Source organism: Rhipicephalus microplus, chromosome 3, assembly GCF_043290135.1.
Source record: "Rhipicephalus microplus isolate Deutch F79 chromosome 3, USDA_Rmic, whole genome shotgun sequence".
Lineage (NCBI taxonomy): Eukaryota > Metazoa > Arthropoda > Arachnida > Ixodida > Ixodidae > Rhipicephalus > Rhipicephalus microplus.
In genome coordinates this window covers 163,639,227-163,657,923 of record NC_134702.1, presented here as the reverse complement: position 1 = coordinate 163,657,923, position 18,697 = coordinate 163,639,227, and positions in this window count along the sequence as shown.

Here is an 18,697-nt window from a genome sequence, read left to right as displayed (position 1 = left end):
AGGGATCGACTGAGTAGGCTGAGTAGGACACATAAGTGCGGGTCTTTGGCACTTTGAGGCATCTGTGAAGAATTCAGGACATGAGTACTTATGCTGGAGCTCGGGGAAGTGCGTATAGATATGTGCAATAGATGGGTGCTTGGTAACATCAAAAAATGATATATCGCAATCTAGAGCTGCCACTGTCATGGTGGTACGTATGAAACGGGAGCAGCCAAACAATGTTCAACTGGCACGCCATTTCCTCAGCTAGACTCCTTTTATGAAGAGCGTAGGGCTGTCGCATGGCACGGCGGTTGTCAAAGAGGACAGAACTGGACATATCACTCACAGGGTACACAGGGTCCAGAATCTTTAAGGCGCTTTGTGTTGCATATTGATACACAACTACACCATGGTCTAGGAAGGTTCGAATGAGGCTTATATAAATATTCAGAACGCTCTTCTTGTCACTACCATATGCAGTCCTTGACAATACATTTAGGATATTGATGGTTTTTTATGCTTGTATATTTACTGACTTGATCTGAGGTACAAACGTTAGTTTAGTGTCTCATATTAGACTCAGAAACTCATGCTCGGTTTTTAAGAAAGACATTAACCATGAATTCTTCTCTTTATAAAGAACAAGATGCACGCGCTTTTCGGCTGAATCAGCCGAAACCCATTTTCCTCTGCCTATTTGGAAAACTTGCTTAAGGCGGCGGTCTCACTCCGGCGGCACGAACGCACCGTTTGTGCCACTTTCACAGCGAAAGCTGTTATCGAGATCACCACTCGGTTCACGCGCGGCGCCGTAGTTGTCCGCCGCCGCCGGTGTTCACAGCCACTTTCGCACGAAATAAGGAAAAAAATCATAGTACCAACGACACAGTGGGTCTCTAACTCGTGTCCGCTGCGTGCTAACCCAGTGTTCTACCCCTGAGTTACGCCGGGGCTCGGGACTTGTTTGCAAACATGCCTTAGGCAAGCTTGATGTCGGGAAAGGAATCGCGTAAATATAAGTACTAAAACGCTTTAGAACAGCAAAAGAACAACAAGGCGTCACACAATGCCAACAGCGTAACGAGTGGGTCGTTCAATGATCCAACCCATTACAAAACCTTGTTTTTGATCATATATTAGCGCATACCCGCTTCAGACATTAGTTCCTCATCACCGTCAGCTACTGCATAAATAATTGACACAAAATTCCTTGCAAGTGTTTAGCGGATACAACGCTTCTCAGAAGAATGACGAAGGATAGCATAGCGAATGCCAGCCTACCACCCAGAAATATTATTATTATTGCTGTAGGGGGTACCCAGCAAAGTGTGCTTGCAGCAGTTGCAGTTACACAATGAGTGTTCAAAAAAGGCTCTGAAAGGTCGCTCTTCTAGCTTTCGCTGTGGCTGTGCTGCGCCTTCCACGCAGGCCAGGCGTTTTTTCAGCTCATGTGGTGGCTGTTCTACTGGTTTTATATAGTTGACATATGTTCATTTGAAACAAGCCAACCATTAATGTTTGGAGAAGGGCAGGCAAGAATTAGAGCTAGTTATACGGTTACAGAAAACTACTAAAGTTACATCACTGTTTTTTTTGCACAGCACATTTAATCCATATTTATCTATTTCCTCAACGTAGCAAATTTATAGGACTTCTATATTAGGTAGTGCTTGTGGAGAGGAGGAGGAAATGGCTGAACATTTCTTGCTATCATGTTCTCTAAAAGGGCTCCACCCTATTGTCCAAGATAATGGCGCGGTATTTTCCAAGGCATTGGGGTTTAAGAACAGTGAAGGCAAAATAGACTTTAAACGGGTAGAAACAACCAGGAGGAGGCTAACTGATTGGTGGCTACAATCAAGGCGCGAGTGAAGTTCAGTCCTTTAGCACATAGTGATAATACTCAACTTTATGGCTAGGTGGCGTGAACCGCCACCCAATCCAAAGGGCGATCCATTTACTAATCCAGCGTTGGGTGGTGCCGTTTGGCGGAGGGATGCAGTCGGCGTGGCAGTGCAACAGCGTCATTGTCTCAGAAATGCTACTTAATACATATACGTTAGCCGGAGATTTGATTGCTCACTGTTATTTCTGAGACCGATGAACGAAGGAGGCGGTGAAAATTCTATTTTTGCGGGCTATAATGAAATGTCTTCCACAGATCTGTATATGCAGGCGTTAGCAGACCGATGTATTTCTCGCTGTACACGTAATTCTAGCTCTTTGGATAACGAATTTTCCTCGCAATGCAGTTTTAAATGCGCATCATTTCTTTGAAGCGGTCAAATTGCGAACAAGCGCGACTTGGGTGTTTTCATCTATCACTAATTTACTACGTGTGAGTACTGTAGTTGTCTTATCCTTAACCTGGTATATACCAAAATTATTAAATGAGTACGTGAATATACGACGAACACGAGTGGTAGGTCTTGAAATGTGTGACATTTTATTATCGTCGCGTACGTCATAAAAATCTTTCCCTCAGTCACGTGTGGCACATACCCGCCAACCACGGGTCATATAATTCAGGATATGTGCGCCAACATTCGAAGAATAGCATCATATGCCTGTTCATAGAAAAAACTTCATTAGACGCAAAGAATGAAAATGATGTATCTCCAAGTGACCTCTCACAGAGCTTCACCGATGGTTGAAGATTCCGTTGAAAACAATTTTATTTGTGATGCGATGTCAGCTGTGCTCTGTTGGCCAACGGCTTTGATAACAATGCAATAAGCGTTGCACATACACTGCAATAACTCTATATTTAAGCCTTCGAACTACCGGGGGACGCAGTTCATTCGATGAAGCGTGTGTATGTACTTTAGCGCGTGGAAACATTGACAGATCATGCGCTAGCCTTTAGGCGCCAGTGAATTTCACGCCCCTTGTGAGGCCTCGATTGCATAAGCTACTCAGTTAACTCCAAGAATTTATATGCACATCGTAACGCTTCGCTAAAAGCACAAAATCTAGCTTCACATAAACACGACTCCCGCTATGTGTTAAGTCCAGCAAAACTTTTTCCAACCTTTTCTTTTTTTCTTTTTTTTTCTTTTTCTCCTATCATCGAGAATTACACCCCCTCCACCTCCGCGCACACGCATATATATGAAGGCGGATGTTTCAATTGGTAATTAAAGGCTGGAATGCTCAACTGGTAAGCGCCGGAGTTATCTGAATAAGTAACACGAAAACTAAAAAAAAAAAGATAAGTAGGCAAAAGAAACATGCCTCATCCTTTTTTTCGCTACTTCAAAGCTGCCTCTACCATAATTTTTCAACTTAAAAAGCGACCTGCCCTATTGTATATCTCATAATATCTGAGGTATTTACATACCCAAACGCACGATAAGAACGCCGTACTAGAGGCTTCGAGAAATTTTGATCACCTGGTGCTCTTCAACGGGGAGTGACATCGCACAGCACGCGAAGCTCTGCCATTTCGCCTCCATAGAAATGCGGCCGCCGTGGTCGGAAATCTCGGGATCGAACCCGCGTCCTTCGGGTGAGAAGCCGAGCTCCGTAAGCGCGCTATACTACACTCCCTGCAGCATACACAGAATGATCCACGTAGCGATTGTCACAACGCAGACACAGCAGGAGTCCGATATAGAAGAGCTCACTTGTTTTAAAATAAAAGGCGCTCGTGATGATGATGATGATGATGATGATGATGATGATGATGATGATGATGACCTCTTATGAATGTCGCTCACCCACAGAGGGGGATGGGCCAACTTTTTCGTTGTGGAATAATGGGACTCGGCACGGGAAAGCGTCCTATACTTGCATATGCAATGACTCTCTCGGCTAAATCTTGCCACTGGACGAGTACAGCGCCTAAACCTACGTTGCTGGCATCGGTGTGGATCATGGTTGTAGCGTCTTCGTCAAAGTGAGCAAGCACAAGTGGTGTCTGCAGACGCTGTCGTAGACTGTCAAATGGTGCTTGTTCCTATTCGCCCCATAAAGATAGAACATCGTCTCTCGTTATGCGTGTTAAGGGCGACGCTATGTGCGAGACATCGGCGATAAACCTGCGGTAGTAGGCGCAAAGGCCAAGAAAACGTCTTACGGCCTTCTTTTCTGTTGGCACCGGAAATGTCAGGGTCCGGACGAACACCTTCGTGGCTCGCCGCATGTCCTAAGAATCGGAGTTCCTTGAAACCTAAATGACATTTCTCAGGTTCCAGCGTTAAGCCAGCGGACCGTATTGCTCGAAATACTAATAGCAGCCGGCTTAGATGTTCCTCAAATGTTGGTGAGAAAACAATACCGTCATCGAGGTATACCAGACACGCCTGCCACTTAAGGCCTGATAGGATGGTATCCATCAGTCTCTTAAATGTTGCTAGGGCTGAGCACAATCCGAAGGGCAAGACTTTAAACTCATAAAGCCCGCCAGGCGTAACAAAAGCAGTCTTTTCTCTGTCCGGCTCATTGACCTCGATTTGCCAATAATCACTTTTCAGGTCCATCGACGAGAAGAAGCGTGCATGCCTCAGCCTGTCAAATGAATTGTCAATACGCGGTAGTGAGTATACGTCTTTCTTTGTCACGCGGTTCAGCTTGCGGTAGTCCACACAGAAGCGTAAGCCGCCGTTTTTCTTCTTAACTAGCACTACCGGTGATGCCCAAGGGCTTTTTGACGGCTGAATAATATCATCATTGAGCATTTTCTGGACTTGTTCTGAATTGCTTCGCGTTCTTTCGGTGCCACGCGGTATGAGTTTTGTCGAATTGGTCATGCCGTCTCTTCCGTTATAATTCGGTGCTTTGTCAGTGGCGTTTGATTTACCCTCGAGGTCGTTGAAAAACAATCTTCAAACTAGCCGAGAATATTTAGAAGACTCTGCCTCTGCGCTGGCGATAAATCTGGGCTCACGTCGACAGGCAGTGGTGTTGAAGCGGCCGGCGTCTCTGCCTGTTGTACTGCGAAGCACTCACGGAATGGTACAATTTTTTCGAAGTATACAACTGTGGTACCCCCTGTAGTGTGTCGACGCTCGTTGCTGAAGTTTGTCAACAGGACCTCTGCTTGCCCAGACTACACTGACGAGACTTCTGGCAATAGCGATTCCTCGAGAGAGTAAAAGCGTCGATATTTGTTCCGCGATACCTTCTCCAGTATGCTGCGTGTTACACAAGACAACGGTGACATGGTCACGTCGTCAGTCACGCGCATGGGCTTGCGCTGCAGCGCTGCGCTATGGTCCGCTGAGAAGGTCAGTACACCGTCCGGTATATTTATGATGGCACCGTACTGCCGCAAGAAATCCATACCCAAGATGACCTGTTTACAACACTCAGAAAGAATAACGAAGGTTGCGACGAATGATAAATCCCCGATCTTGATTCGTGCGGTGCAATTTACGGTAGGCGTCAGCAGCTGGCCTCCGGCTCCTCCGGTTTGCGGCCCCGTCCATTCCGTTTTTACCTTCCTGCGTTTGTCCGCCAGATTCGCACTCATTATTGAAAAGTCTGCACCAGTGTCGACCAGTGCGGTCACGTTGTGACTGTCAATTGAAAGTGTATTGTTGGCGGTGACAATCTCGTCTTTCGTCGGTTCATTCGCAATGTGCGGCGCTTCGTGCGGCGGTAATGGGGGGTTTTCAACTCTTCGGCAATTCGCATCCTTCCCCCGTAAGGTCGCTGCTTTTAGTTTCCCCGGCGTGGACTGGGAGATCTTCCTCTCGCCATGTCCTTGGTGCTACCTCTGTTAGATTGGGGAAAATGACCAGGGGAGGTCGAGCATGACCGGAACCCAGGAGAAACGTCCCGCGGGATCGTCGTGCACGTATCAACGTTGCGTCGTCCGTCGAAATAGCGCCGAGGGGTAGTGGACGGAAATCGTTGATACCCGGAAACGCGATGAGGACAATACCACACGATGTGGCCTGCTTCCCAACAATGGAAGCACAGGGGCCTGTAGGTACGCCATATGTCGGTTTCGCGGAGTGGGGGTCGCATCGGCGTCGACGTTTCCCTGTAGTACCAAGGCACTGTCGGCGGCTGTTGCTGGTGGTACTGCTGAGGTGGCGGCACGTTAGATCTAGGCTGTCGACAGAGAATATCCGCATATGTTGGCCTAACTATTTCAGTGTTCGTCTCAGGAAGTGAAGCGCTTGCCTTATTTCTTGGCGAACAACTTCTGTGACCGACGCAATCGCGCAGTCATTCGGTGTGGCGGTGAGCTTCTTCACCTCTTCTTGCACGATTCCGCGTATCAGGTCATGCGAAAAAACGCTCGTCGGGTATCACAGTGGTCACGGCGGTTGCGCTGATTTGTCCGCTGTTGTTTGGGCGGTCGTACTGACGGTAGCGTAGCTGTAGTGCGCGTTCGATGGTGGTCGCCTCCTTTGAAAATTCGTCGACGCTTGAAGGTGGGTTCTGCACGAGACCAGCAAACTGCTGCTCTTTAACACCGCGCATGAGGTGGCTGATCTTTCTGTTTTCGGACATATCGGGATCGGCTCGATGAAAAAGACGAGCCATGTCCTCAACAAACATAGCAACAAACTCGTTGGGCTTTTGAATCCGTGATTCGAGGAGTCGTTGTGCATGCTCCCGCCTTTTGGTGTTTGCGAAGGTGTCCAGGAACTTCCGCCGGAACTCGTCCCACGTTGACCACACGCGATTCGTGAATCATGTGCGAGCCCCATCTTGAAGAGGGAAATACAGTTACCCCAACTTCTGTGCGGCGTTCCACCCGTTGACGTTGTCTGTGCGCTCGAACTCCTCAAGCCAGTCATCGGCGTCCTCATATGTGTTGCCATGGAAGTCCACAGAAATTTTAGGGGTGAAAACAGTCACCTGCGCCCCGCCACGGTGGTCTAGTGGCTAAGGTACTCGGCTGCTGACCCGCAGGTCGTGGGTTCGAATCCCGGCTGTGGCGGCTGCATTTCCGATGGAGGCGGAAATGTTGTAGGCCCGTGTACTCAGATTTGGGTGCACGTTAAAGAACCCCAGGTGGTCAAAATTTCCGGAGCCCTCCACTACGGCGTCTCTCATAATCATATGGTGGTTTTGGGACGTTAAACCCCACAAATCAATCAATCAACAGTCACCTGTGTCGTGCTTGGGCTCGTCATGGTAGGGCAACTGCTTCCGGGCGTGGTCATGTTTTCCATCCAAGAACCGAACTCTCGGCTCAGGCCTAACAGGCGGCGGCTGGCGCGGTGAACGGGTGTTTCGACGAGCGGATGTCTTTGCGGACTAAATTTCGGGCTGTTGGAAGGTGTCCTGGACATGTACCCAGCTCCTCCACCAGTGTCACGACGCAGACACAGCAGGAGACCGATATAGAAGAGCTCACTTTAATTAAAATGAAAAGCGCTCGTAAAGAGGACCGGGCAAGGGCTTCGTCTTTCTTTCTGGCTGCGAGAGCTCTCCTCTGCACGTTGAATGCAGCAGCGATAACGTTCTTAATAGTGAGCTCGCAAATGATTAGCAAATAAATGCGTGGGGTAGAAAGAAAGGGGCAAATTCCATGCCCACATTTTCTTCGCCAACAAAAATTAAAGAAACGAGGTGTTCGGTTAGGGGCACCCGTTTCTTATTTGGATCCGACACTGATATTTCAATAGCTTTCGCAAATATATTCCGAGCTGCGTCTTGAGAAGTTCGCGTTATGCTCGCGCAAAACTGAAAATCTTTCTACCCTCTCCAACGCACCATGCGTAAACAGAGCGAAGTTTTTTTTTTTTTTGTCGCTATGCAAAGAAGGAGCGCGAAGAAAAGGTCTCCCCGTATTCAGAGCTCCTGCGGTACTAGTAGAGCTCCAAGAGTAGGCTGGAAACATCAAAAAGAGTTCCTATGTGTACATGAATTTCGCTGTTTTTTTATTCCTACTTTTAATTATTGTTCGCTCGATTGATAAGCGTCTCTCTTTTCGTTGCACTGTTAACTCCCAATATGCGCCAAAATGCCTGTCCTTGCGTCTTTACTGTTAATTATACTTTATGTTCTTCATGTAACTACTATATTTGTCAGTCAGTATTTATATCATTGTGCTCAACAATGATTGTGTGAAAATTAGTGTTATTAAACTGGAACCCCGAACACACTACTTCTATGTTCGGCGCGCTGGCGTTCGGAAGACGTAAACTTGCCCGCATAGTCCCCAGACCTTTTTTTCACTTGTTTAAAATTTATCGGCACCATGTGTGGCGAGCAAAACGTGCTCATACCGCAATCACAATACTTGGTTTCAACTCGAGAAATTCGCGAACGAAGCGCGCCAGCTAGTGGCCGCGCCCTGTGGAGGCTGCAACTTTTCAAGCCTCGGCGCCTCGTTCACGAGTCGCGACACTAGGAAAATTTTCTTGCCACTATACTGAAATAATGCACCCTTTTATCCATAGAGCTCATATAACACGCTCCAGAGGAAAAGCTGGGCCGCGAAATCCTAACCGCGGGAGCAGTGACATCTTAAAACGGCCAATACAGCTAGCACTATTGTTACTTTAGTAACTAAACTTACAGCCAAAAATAAGTACGCCGCATTACCACTCGCAAATAAAATAAAGTGCAACAATTGCTTGAATGAATGACACCTTTAAATTACTAAGACTTGAAGAGTATGTAGTGCTTATTTGAGAACAAAGTACAAGATTTTGAAATAAAACATGGGTTTTTTTGGGTTTCTCCCAATTTGCGGCAAGGTTGCGTGGTGCAGGTGGTTTTAATTAGTGGTACTTTAGGATCGCCTATGTGACTGCGCGTCACTATCAGTTGATTGGTGCCTTCGTGCGCTTTGTGTAAATTGAAAGCTTCAAAGAGTTTGGGATTTTAATGATATATGATGATATATGGGTTTTAATGGCGCAAAGGCCATACTTGGCCAAAGAGCGTCATGGAAAATGTTGATAAACTGACAATGGTGCATGATTTGATGCAATACGTACAGTATATGAACTATGACGATGTTTCGTGGCTGTAGAGAGGACGAAATTCCGCGCCCTGAAGTGGGTTAAAACATACAAGTATTTAAACTGATGGAAGTGACGTGAAATATGTGTAGCGGAAGTAAAAGACAGTGTTTGTGGTGATAAAACTACATTGAGGAAATGATATTAGCACGAATGCCTCGTCAATGCATGCCCTTGAGCCCAAAGGCAGCGAGGAAGATGCTGTCTTTGATGGAGCCACCGCAGCCTCGACCTCTGTACAGAGGTCGTGCTACGGATCACCACGGAATGTGGAGCAAAAGCTCTCTATATCTTTTTAAAATATGAACAGCAATTCAAGCTTGAGAAGAGGATCTCCACCGATTAAAATGACTGGATGTACTTAATGTTGCTGTCGGTAGCGTAGTAAAAAGTGTTTTTTCTTAGTCCAGCTCATTGCACTGAACAAGTATATAAAAAAACCGTAAGCGGTTCCCCACATCTTTCACAAACGGGTTGAAGTTGAAGTTGAAATTTATTTCACCACAACGATACACCGTGATTTACACAAACAAGAAACAATTGTGGCATGGAAAGTAGGAAAAAAGCTGCGCTATAGCAGCTTGACTAGCCCCACCTCCCATTTGTACAAGGCAACAGAAACAATGGCACACCAAACTCCATACGGTGCTCACGTATGATTGAAAGAAAAAAGAAAAGAAAATAACATACTAGTGGTTGTTTATGAAGTACAGAATAGATGCACACTTGGGTGTTTACAAACAAAGAATTATTGGGGAAAAAGGCAACCAAAATAAGACGCTATAACAGAAAGTGGTACACTTAAAATTTCATGCATTTACAAATACTGGGTGCAATTTTTCTGGGTTTATAACTTCTTATACAAACAGGTTTAATATATCACTACTTGAAAGGAGACGCAATTGCTGTTCTGTGAGCTTGAACTTATTTAGTATGTGGGGAACAGAGTGCTTTAGCATTTGGAGTCCGTAATTTGTTCGCGGTTGGGGGATGTGCCAGTGTTCAGAACTCCGCATCGGACGCAACAAAATTTTCGGCTGTAAATGTGCTAAGCCTCTCAGGTTTGCGCAATTCTTTCGAATTTCAGACCTTAAAGACAACAACAAGTTATGTTCATATGCAACACAAAATTTTAAAACTTTAAACTTGACAAATAAATGGGATGTGTGTTCTCTATTTGCAACAGCCCGCAAAGCGCTTTTTTGAAGTGTATACAACTTTTGTTTTGATGTTTCAGTTCCAGAAGCCCATACCAACTGACAATAGCGTAGATGAGAACAAAAAAGCGTATTAAAGATAAGAAGTTTCTGGGGGAGCGGCAGAAACTACTGACACCTTCTCAGCACGCCAAGGGCTTTTCTTAGCTTAATACACAATTGTTCAGTGTGAGAATTCCAGAACATATGTTGATAAAAGATGACGCCCAAAGTTTTGACACATCTCTGAAAGTTCGATATTGAAGTTATTTAGCATCAGTTTTTGTGTGTACGTACATGTCATTTCTTTAGCACGGAAAAGAACGGCCTTGGTTTTAGAGCTGTTGATCTGTAACGAATTTTGGCAGGACCATTTCGAAAAATTGACTGACGTTTTATTAGCTGCTTTTATCAAATCGTCTTTATTTGTTCCCGTAAAAAATAAGCTTGTATCATCTGCATAAATAATGTACGTTATTGAGTGATCCACATTTACAATAATATTGATATAAAGGTTAAATAGAAGACGTCCTAATATGCTTCCCTGTGGTACACCGCATTTGATTTTTTGGGGCATAGATGTTTGCCTATTTATAGACACACACTGGTACTGATTACTAAGGTAGCTTTCTATTAAATCGAGCGCGATGCCTCTAATCCCGTAATAAAACAATTTTTCTAACAAGGTTTGGTGATCAATTCTGTCGAACGCCTTCGTAAAGTCTATGAATACGCCTAATGTAAGCTTTCTTGCTTCAATGTTGCCCAGTATCAACTCTTTTTGATGCAACAGCGCTGTCTCCGTCGATACGCCAGACCTGAACCCATATTGTGCTGTTGTAATCACAGAATGCGAGTCCAAAAATTTATACAGTCTAGTGAAAATAATTTTTTCTAGAGCCTTTGAAAATATAGGTAATACCGATATTGGCCGGTAATTACTCATTTCATTTTTGTCACCACCTTTATAAAGCACTGCAACTTTGGCATTTTTCATCCGCTTAGGGAACCTACCTGTGCTTAAAACAATATTATAAATATGCGTCAGACAGGGTGATAATAAATCAATACCAAAGATAACCGGTTTCATTTTTATGCCGTCAATGTCCTCACTTTTGCTTTTTTTAAGTTTTATGCAAAAGTTGTTTACCTCGGTTTGCTCCGTAGGGTCAATAAATATTGAGGGGGCTATAGGTGTTGGCATCTAACTTAATGCATTTCCGTCGTAAGTACTTTCTGACAAAGAAGTAAAGTACCCATTGAATTTATTGGCTAATGCTTTTCCTTTAAATATACGATTATCAATTGTAATTTCGTCGACGCGGGGCGCCCTGTTACTTGAAGATATATTTGTGTTTAGTTTTTTCCACATTTGCTTGACATCTACGATACCGTTAAAAATAGTATGGTAATAGTCGCGTTCGGCTTGCCTTAAAGTGTTTGAAAGACTGTTTCTGTAGGCCCTAAACGCTTTCAGTGCACTCAAATTGCGATTTCTCAAGAACACCTGGTACACTCTGTGTTTCGTACGTATCATTTTCAATATACTTAACGTTACCCAAGGCTTACGTGCGCGGTTTGGCTTAGTTATTTTTTTGTACGGAAAGTGTTTTTTATATACCGAAGAAAAAATTTCTATGAAATGTTCATATGCAGTATCAGCCGTAGAGCACGCAAAAACTGCGTTCCAGCTTGTTCTGGCGAGTTCATCTCGGAACTGCGACAGTGTAACCGCGTTGATGTCTTGATATATTATATTTACAGTGAATTCTTTTGCCGTATTGTACGTATCAGTTACTAAATAGATAGGCAAGTGGTCGCTAAGTGTCACATGACGGTTGCTCACCGTCAGTCAACAAATATGCATGTGAGCTGCGTGTGTGCCCTATTTGTAATCTCGTGAGCGTTACTTGCGTGAAGCGTGATCTGGATACGGGTGGCCAATTTCCAAGTATCGGTTTTATTACATCTAATTTGTTTTGTGTTTGTCTATCCCATAGCCGCTACCAATACGCTCTGAGCTCCCGTCGAAGGAAGGGCTTCAGGTCAAGTCCAGGGATAGCTATTGAGGAATTGGTAGCAGCGTTGTTTTGGGCAGATGCATAGAGTTGATCCAAGGATGAAGAGTACCGGTATCTGAAAAGGATGGGCCGACCGCAGCGTACGAGGCAGAAGTGTTCGTCTTTGAGGCATCGGTGTACAATTCTCAACAACTGTATTTGTGTTGGGGTTCATGAAAGTAGGTGTGGATGTGTCCAAGAGGCGCATTCTTTGTGATTTCCGCAAAAAATATGTCACAGTTTATAAGCTGCCACTGCTACGGCGGCAGATATGCAGCAGGAGCCATCAAACAGTGTTCTAGAAGTGGCAAATCGGTTTCCTCAGCGAGGCCTCTCACACGAAGTGAGTAGGGCTGCCTCAACGAAGGACGTCTGTGAAACAAGGCACAGTAAGACTGATCATTGATTGTGAAATGAGACGGTTGTTCTTTGTCTGCGTTCACCTTGAGGTAGTACTCAAAAGATGAGTAACATCTCTGTAAGTGGAGTGACTACTCATTCGATTCCACATACAGGCTTTCCACAGGGCTGGTGCGGAATGCACTCGTAGAAAGGCGGATGCCCAAATGGTGCACGGAGTCCAGCATCTTCAAAGCACTTTGAATCGCATACTGATAAACAACAGGCCCATAGTCTAAGCGGGTAGGAATTAGGCTTCTATACAAATTCATGAGACATTGCCTCTCACTACCCCACGTAGAACGTGACAACACCTTTAGAACATTCATGGCTTTTACACAACTTGTTTTTAAATACTTGATGTGCGGTGTTAAGGTCAGCTTGTTGTCCAAGATTAGGCCTACAAATTTATGCTCGGCTTGAATTTGACAGACAGACGTTGACTGTTCAGTTGAATATCAGGTTCTGAGTGCATGCCTCCCTTTCGGGAGAACAAGGCACACATGCTTTTTTTGTGGGTTCAGTCCGACTACATTTCTGTCTGCCCATTTGGAAACCTTGTTTAAGCCTAGCTGAACCTGCCGCTCACACATTGCCAGGTTGCATGACTTAAAGCCAAGCTGAACGTCGCCGACATATGTACAAAAGAACATAATGCGGGGGATGGACAGGTGCAAAGAATTAATTTGCACCTGTCGGCAAGGTGGTGTACTAAGTACAACACCTTGCGGTACTCCCGTTTCTTGGACAAATGTTTGGGAGAGAACACTGCCCACACGGACACTGAATGCCTGATTGGACAAGTAACTCTCAATTATGGAAAACATTCTACCACGCACACCCACCTAAGACAAGTCTCTTAATATGCGAAAACGCCATGTTGTGCCATAAGCCTTCTCAATATCGAGGGACACAGAGAGGAAATATTGTTTGTGGGCAAAAGCGTTTCGGATCTCTACCTCAATAGGCACCACATGGTCGGTGGTGGATCCACCCCCTCAAAACCCACACTGGAATCGGTCGAGGAGATTGTGTGTTTCAAGGAAATGTAAAAGTCGGCAGTTTATCGTCTTTTCAAAAAAGTTTACAAAGGCAGCTTGTAGGTGCAATGGGCCTATAACTCGAAATTGAGGAAGGGTCCTTGCCCTCTTTTAAAATGGGAATAATTGTAGCCTCATTCCAAGAAGTAGGGATGGTGCCAGAATCCAGATGGCATTGTACAGGGAGAGTAACGTTTTTCGCATTTCGAGCGGCAAGTTTTTCGACATTTCATTCACGACACGGACGTACACTGGGGCAAAATGACTGCAGCAGTTTAGTGATGTTTGTAACTCAGCTAAGATGAAAGATTGGTTGTATGCCTCGTAATTTGTACAATTATGTTCCAGTTTCTGCATTTCCATCTTTGCTTTATTTCTTTGAAAAGCTTCAGTACAGTGTGATGAGCTAGACACCTGCTCGTAGTGGGCACCGAGGAAGTACGCATGATCTTCCAGGCTTTCACCCTGTGTGTTTACCAGTGGGAGTGAATGTACTTGTCTTCCTGCTACCCTACCAACCATGTTCCCGACTTTAGCCTCTTGTGTATATGAATTGATTCCTGATAAGAACTTGTGCCAGCTTTCTCTTCTGGCCTACCGACGCGTTCTCTTGCCTTAGGATTTTCTTTTCATAAAGCTGTCAAATTTTTGGTTGTTGTGAATTCCGAAGCAACCTTCATGCCTTGTTCTGCTGCTTTCGCGCATTACGGTACTCAGTGTTCCACCATGGGACGCGTCGCTTACCGGGCAGTCCAGATGTTTGCGGAATTCACTTGGCTGCTGCGTCAATATGGAAAGCTGTGAAGTACTGCACAGCTTCATCTATGCTTAACCCAAATATATCTGTCTAACTTAAATGAGTAATGTTATAAAACTGTTCCCAGTCGGCTTTGTATGTGAGCCATTTGGGAACTCGTGAAGGACATTCTCATGATGTTGGTGAACTCAAAACGACAGAAAAATTGTCAAATCCGTAGAGATTATTTATAATTTTTCATTGGAGTAATGGTACAAGTGAAGAAGATGCGATGCTGAGGTCTAAGGAGGAGTAAGTTTTGTTGGCAAGGTTAAAATATGTTGCCTCTTTCTTATTCAACAGACAAGCGCTTGATGAAAAGAGGAACTGTTCGATGAGACGACCTCGTGCATCACATCGACAGTCACCCCATAAACCACCGTGTGCATTTAGGTCCCCTTGAACCAGAGAATGTTCTGGTTACTCATCTATAAAGACTGAAATACATGTTTTTTCAGGCAGTCTTGCGGCAGTATGTATAGAGAGCAGATGGTGACGAGCTTATTCAATAGAACTACTCGAACAGCCACTGCCTCTAGGGATGTTAGTAGTGATACATGACTACATGCTACTCCTCGAATAACAATAATGGCTACACCACCAGATGACGCCCCATCATCAGCTCTGTACTTTCAGAAGATAACATATCGACGAGAAAAGTTTGGATTTTCGGGTTTTAGGTGTGTTTCCTGTACACACAGCACTTTTGATGAATGTTTGTGTAGACGTTCTTGGACGTCATCAATGTTCTGAAGTAGTCCTCTGACGTTCCTATTGTAACGGGGTTTATTTGCAGCGCAGAACGCAGAAAGCGAAGCAGTCAGCAGCGTCCGGCGAAGCGCAGAAAGCACGAGCTTATGCTGATTGCGAAGCCCTTAATGCGCCGAGAAATGCCGCTGAAGCTCCTCTTCTTCACTACAATCGCCCTCCGCACAAAAAGACGCCATTCTGGTGGATTAGGGAGAACAGACGACTAATTGGTCGTAATATGGCTTGAGACGAGAGACATGGACAGTGTCGCGGCCGCGGTAGCGTAGGTCTGTGGATGGGATGATGGGCTCCACGATATAGTTGAAGAGTGACGTTTGCTCTACAACGCAGTGTGGTCCGATGTATTTGGGAAGAAGTTTTGCGGAGCGGCCAGGCGCGGTAGCAGGTGCCCGAAGTCATACCAATGAACCAGATGGAAAGTTTGGAGCCGCAAGGTCTCCAGTCTGGCGGGATTGCTGCTGCCACTGGTCCTCGGTAGAAAAAGAGCGGGCAAGCTGGCGGCATTTTTCAGCATGTCGGGCAGCTTCGGACAGAGTTGTACTTTCGGACTCATAAGGTTTATATGGAAGAATAGTGTCTACTGTATTTGAAGGTTCTCGTCCGTACAAAAGAAAGTATGGCGAAAACCCAGTAGTAGCTTGTGCGGCAGTATTATACGCGTAGGTGACGAACGGGAGAACTTGGTCCCAATTTGAATGATCAGAGGCGACGTACATTGACAGCATACCGCCAAGAGTACGGTTGAAGCACTCCGTCATGCCATTCGTCTAAGGGTGGTACGCTTTACTTGTGCGGTGCACGATTCAGCATTCGTTGAGTAATGCCTTCAAGGCGTCAGAAAGGAAGGCACGGCCTCTGCCACTTAAGAGCTCGCGAGGGGCACCATGACGCATAACGAAACGGTGCAACAGAAACGTTCCAACGTCACGGGTTGTAGCAGTCGGCTGCGCGGCTGTTTCGGCATATCGTGTCAGATGGTCTATCGCAACAATAATCCAGCGATTACCACCTAGAGTTGATGGTAGTGGTCCGTAAATGTCAATGCCGACGCGATCAAAAGGTCGACTAGGACAAGGAAGAGGTTGTGATGGGTAGACTTGCCCGGGAGGTAACTTTTGTCGTTGGCACTGATCAAACGAGCGAATGAATTTCCGCACGTAGTTATACATGCCACGCCAATAAAATCTGAGTCGAAGCCTAGCGTATGTCTTGAAGAGGCCTGCGTGGGCGCACTGTGGGTCCGCGTGAAAAGCTTCGCAGATAGCAGCTCGAAGATGGCGGGGTATCACAAGGAGACACTTGCGACCGTCAGAAAGGTAGTTGCGTCGATAAAGAAGATCATCCCTTAGGCAAAAGTTGCTAGCCTGGCGGCGGAGAGCGCGAGACGGCGAAGGAGTGAGAGGATCAGAAAGAATGCTAATGAGGCCACTGATCCAAGGATCTTTTCGTTGTTCCACCGTCATGTTGCGCAAGGCGAATGACGCAAGTGCAGGCTCGAGGGAAGAGAGGCAAACACCTTCATGCGGTATGGGTGAGCGAGAAAGGGCGTCGGCGTCCGTGTGCTTACGACCAGATCTGTAAATAACGCGGATGTCGTATTCCTGTAGTTTGAGCGCCCAGCGAGCAAGTCGTCCGGAAGGGTCTTTAAGTGTGGATAGCCAACACCAACAAAGGGCGTGGTGGTCAGTGACGACGTCGAATGCGTGACCATACAGGTAGAGGCGAAATTTTCCAAGGGCCCAAATAATAGCTAAACACTCTTTCTCGGTCACGGAGTAGTTATCCTCGGCTTTCGTGAAAGTTCGGCTTGCGTAGGCGACGACATATTCATCAAACCCTGCATTTCGTTGCGCAAGCACAGCGTCAAGTCCAACACCGCTGGCATCAGTATGAACCTCCGTGGGAGCGGCAGGATCGTAGTGGCGGAGGATAGGTGGTGAAGTCAGCAGGTGGCGTAATTTGGTGAATGCATCGTCGCATGCCGGTGACCAGGTAGAAAGGACCTTGTCGCCGCTAAGAATGTCCGTAAGGGGCGCACATACAGAAGCAAAATTTCTAATAAAGCGTCGGAAGTATGACGACAAGCCGACAAAACTTCTAAGTTCCTTCAAGTTCTTTGGCTTCGGAAAATCGGCGACTGCTCGAAGCTTGGCGGGGTCAGGAAGTATGCCGTCCCGCGATACGCCGTGGCCAAGAATGGTGAGCTGCCGGGCACCAAAACGACACTTCTTGAAGTTGAGTTGAAGGTCGTCGTCGGTGAGACGTGTGAGGACGTGCTCGAGACGATTTAAATGGGTGTCGAAATAGGTAGAAAAGACAACTACGTCATTGAGGTAGCATAAACATGTGTTCCACTTGAGGCCTCGTAAAATAGTGTCCATCATTCTTTCAAAAGTGGCTGGAGCTTTACAAAGGCCGAAAGGCATAACGGTAAACTCGTATAACTCATCAGGGGTGACAAATGCTGTTTTCGGTCGGTCAGATGCTTCCATAGGAACTTGCCAGTATCCAGACCGTAAATCCAGCAAAGAGAAGTATTCTGCTTCCTGCAAACAGTCAAGGGCGTCGTCTATTCGCGGTAACGGGTAAACGTCCTTGCGGATGATCTTGTTTAAACGTCGATAGTCCACACAGAACCGAATGGAGCCGTCCTTCTTCTTAACAAGAACGACCGGTGACGCCCAGGGGCTGTTAGAAGGCTGTACATTACCCCGCTGGAGCATGTCAGCAACCTGGTTGTCAATAACACGGCGCTCCGACGCTGAGACTCGGTAGGGGCGCTGCCGTAGAGGCTTCCTGCGTCAATCTTGTGAAATACGTTCGATGTGCGACTGAGGCCAGAAGCGTGGCTGTCAAAAGAAGTACGAAACTTTTGCAGCAGGTTCACTAACTGGCTTCGTTCTGAAGAAGACGTTGCAACATCGATAGAGCGGTTGAAAGCGTCAAGGAGTGACTGGTCAACAACAGAGTCAGAAATGAGTGCGCTGAGGTCCGTAGAAAGTAAACTAGATGGAGCGTCAAAAATGCGACGGGCGTCGATCGGATGCACGTGACCGAGACATTCACCATAGAATGAAGGTAAAGGCCCTTCTAGTGTATTTTACACGAGCGTCTTCGTGACGCCATGGTGGAGAGTAAGGAGAACAATGGGCAGTGGAGAACATTTGCGTTGAATGAACAGGGCAGAGGGCGTAAATAAAACATCACCGTCGGAAATAGCATCACATGACACAGTCACCAGCAGAGAAGAGCGTGGTGGTACGGTGGTGTCGTCGGAAACAAACAGTTTATAACACGGCAGGGAGGCTTCGACAGCGTCTACATCAGGAAGAGCAGATAGCTCAAGTTCAGCGCGACAGAAGTGAACGACGGCATTATTATTCGCAAGGAAGTCCCAGCCGAGTATCATGTCATGGGAACACGAGGGCAGCACTACGAATTCGACGATATACACAATTCCTTCGATGACGACTCGTGTGGTACAGGCTGCGAGAGGTGTTACACTTTGTGCGTTAGC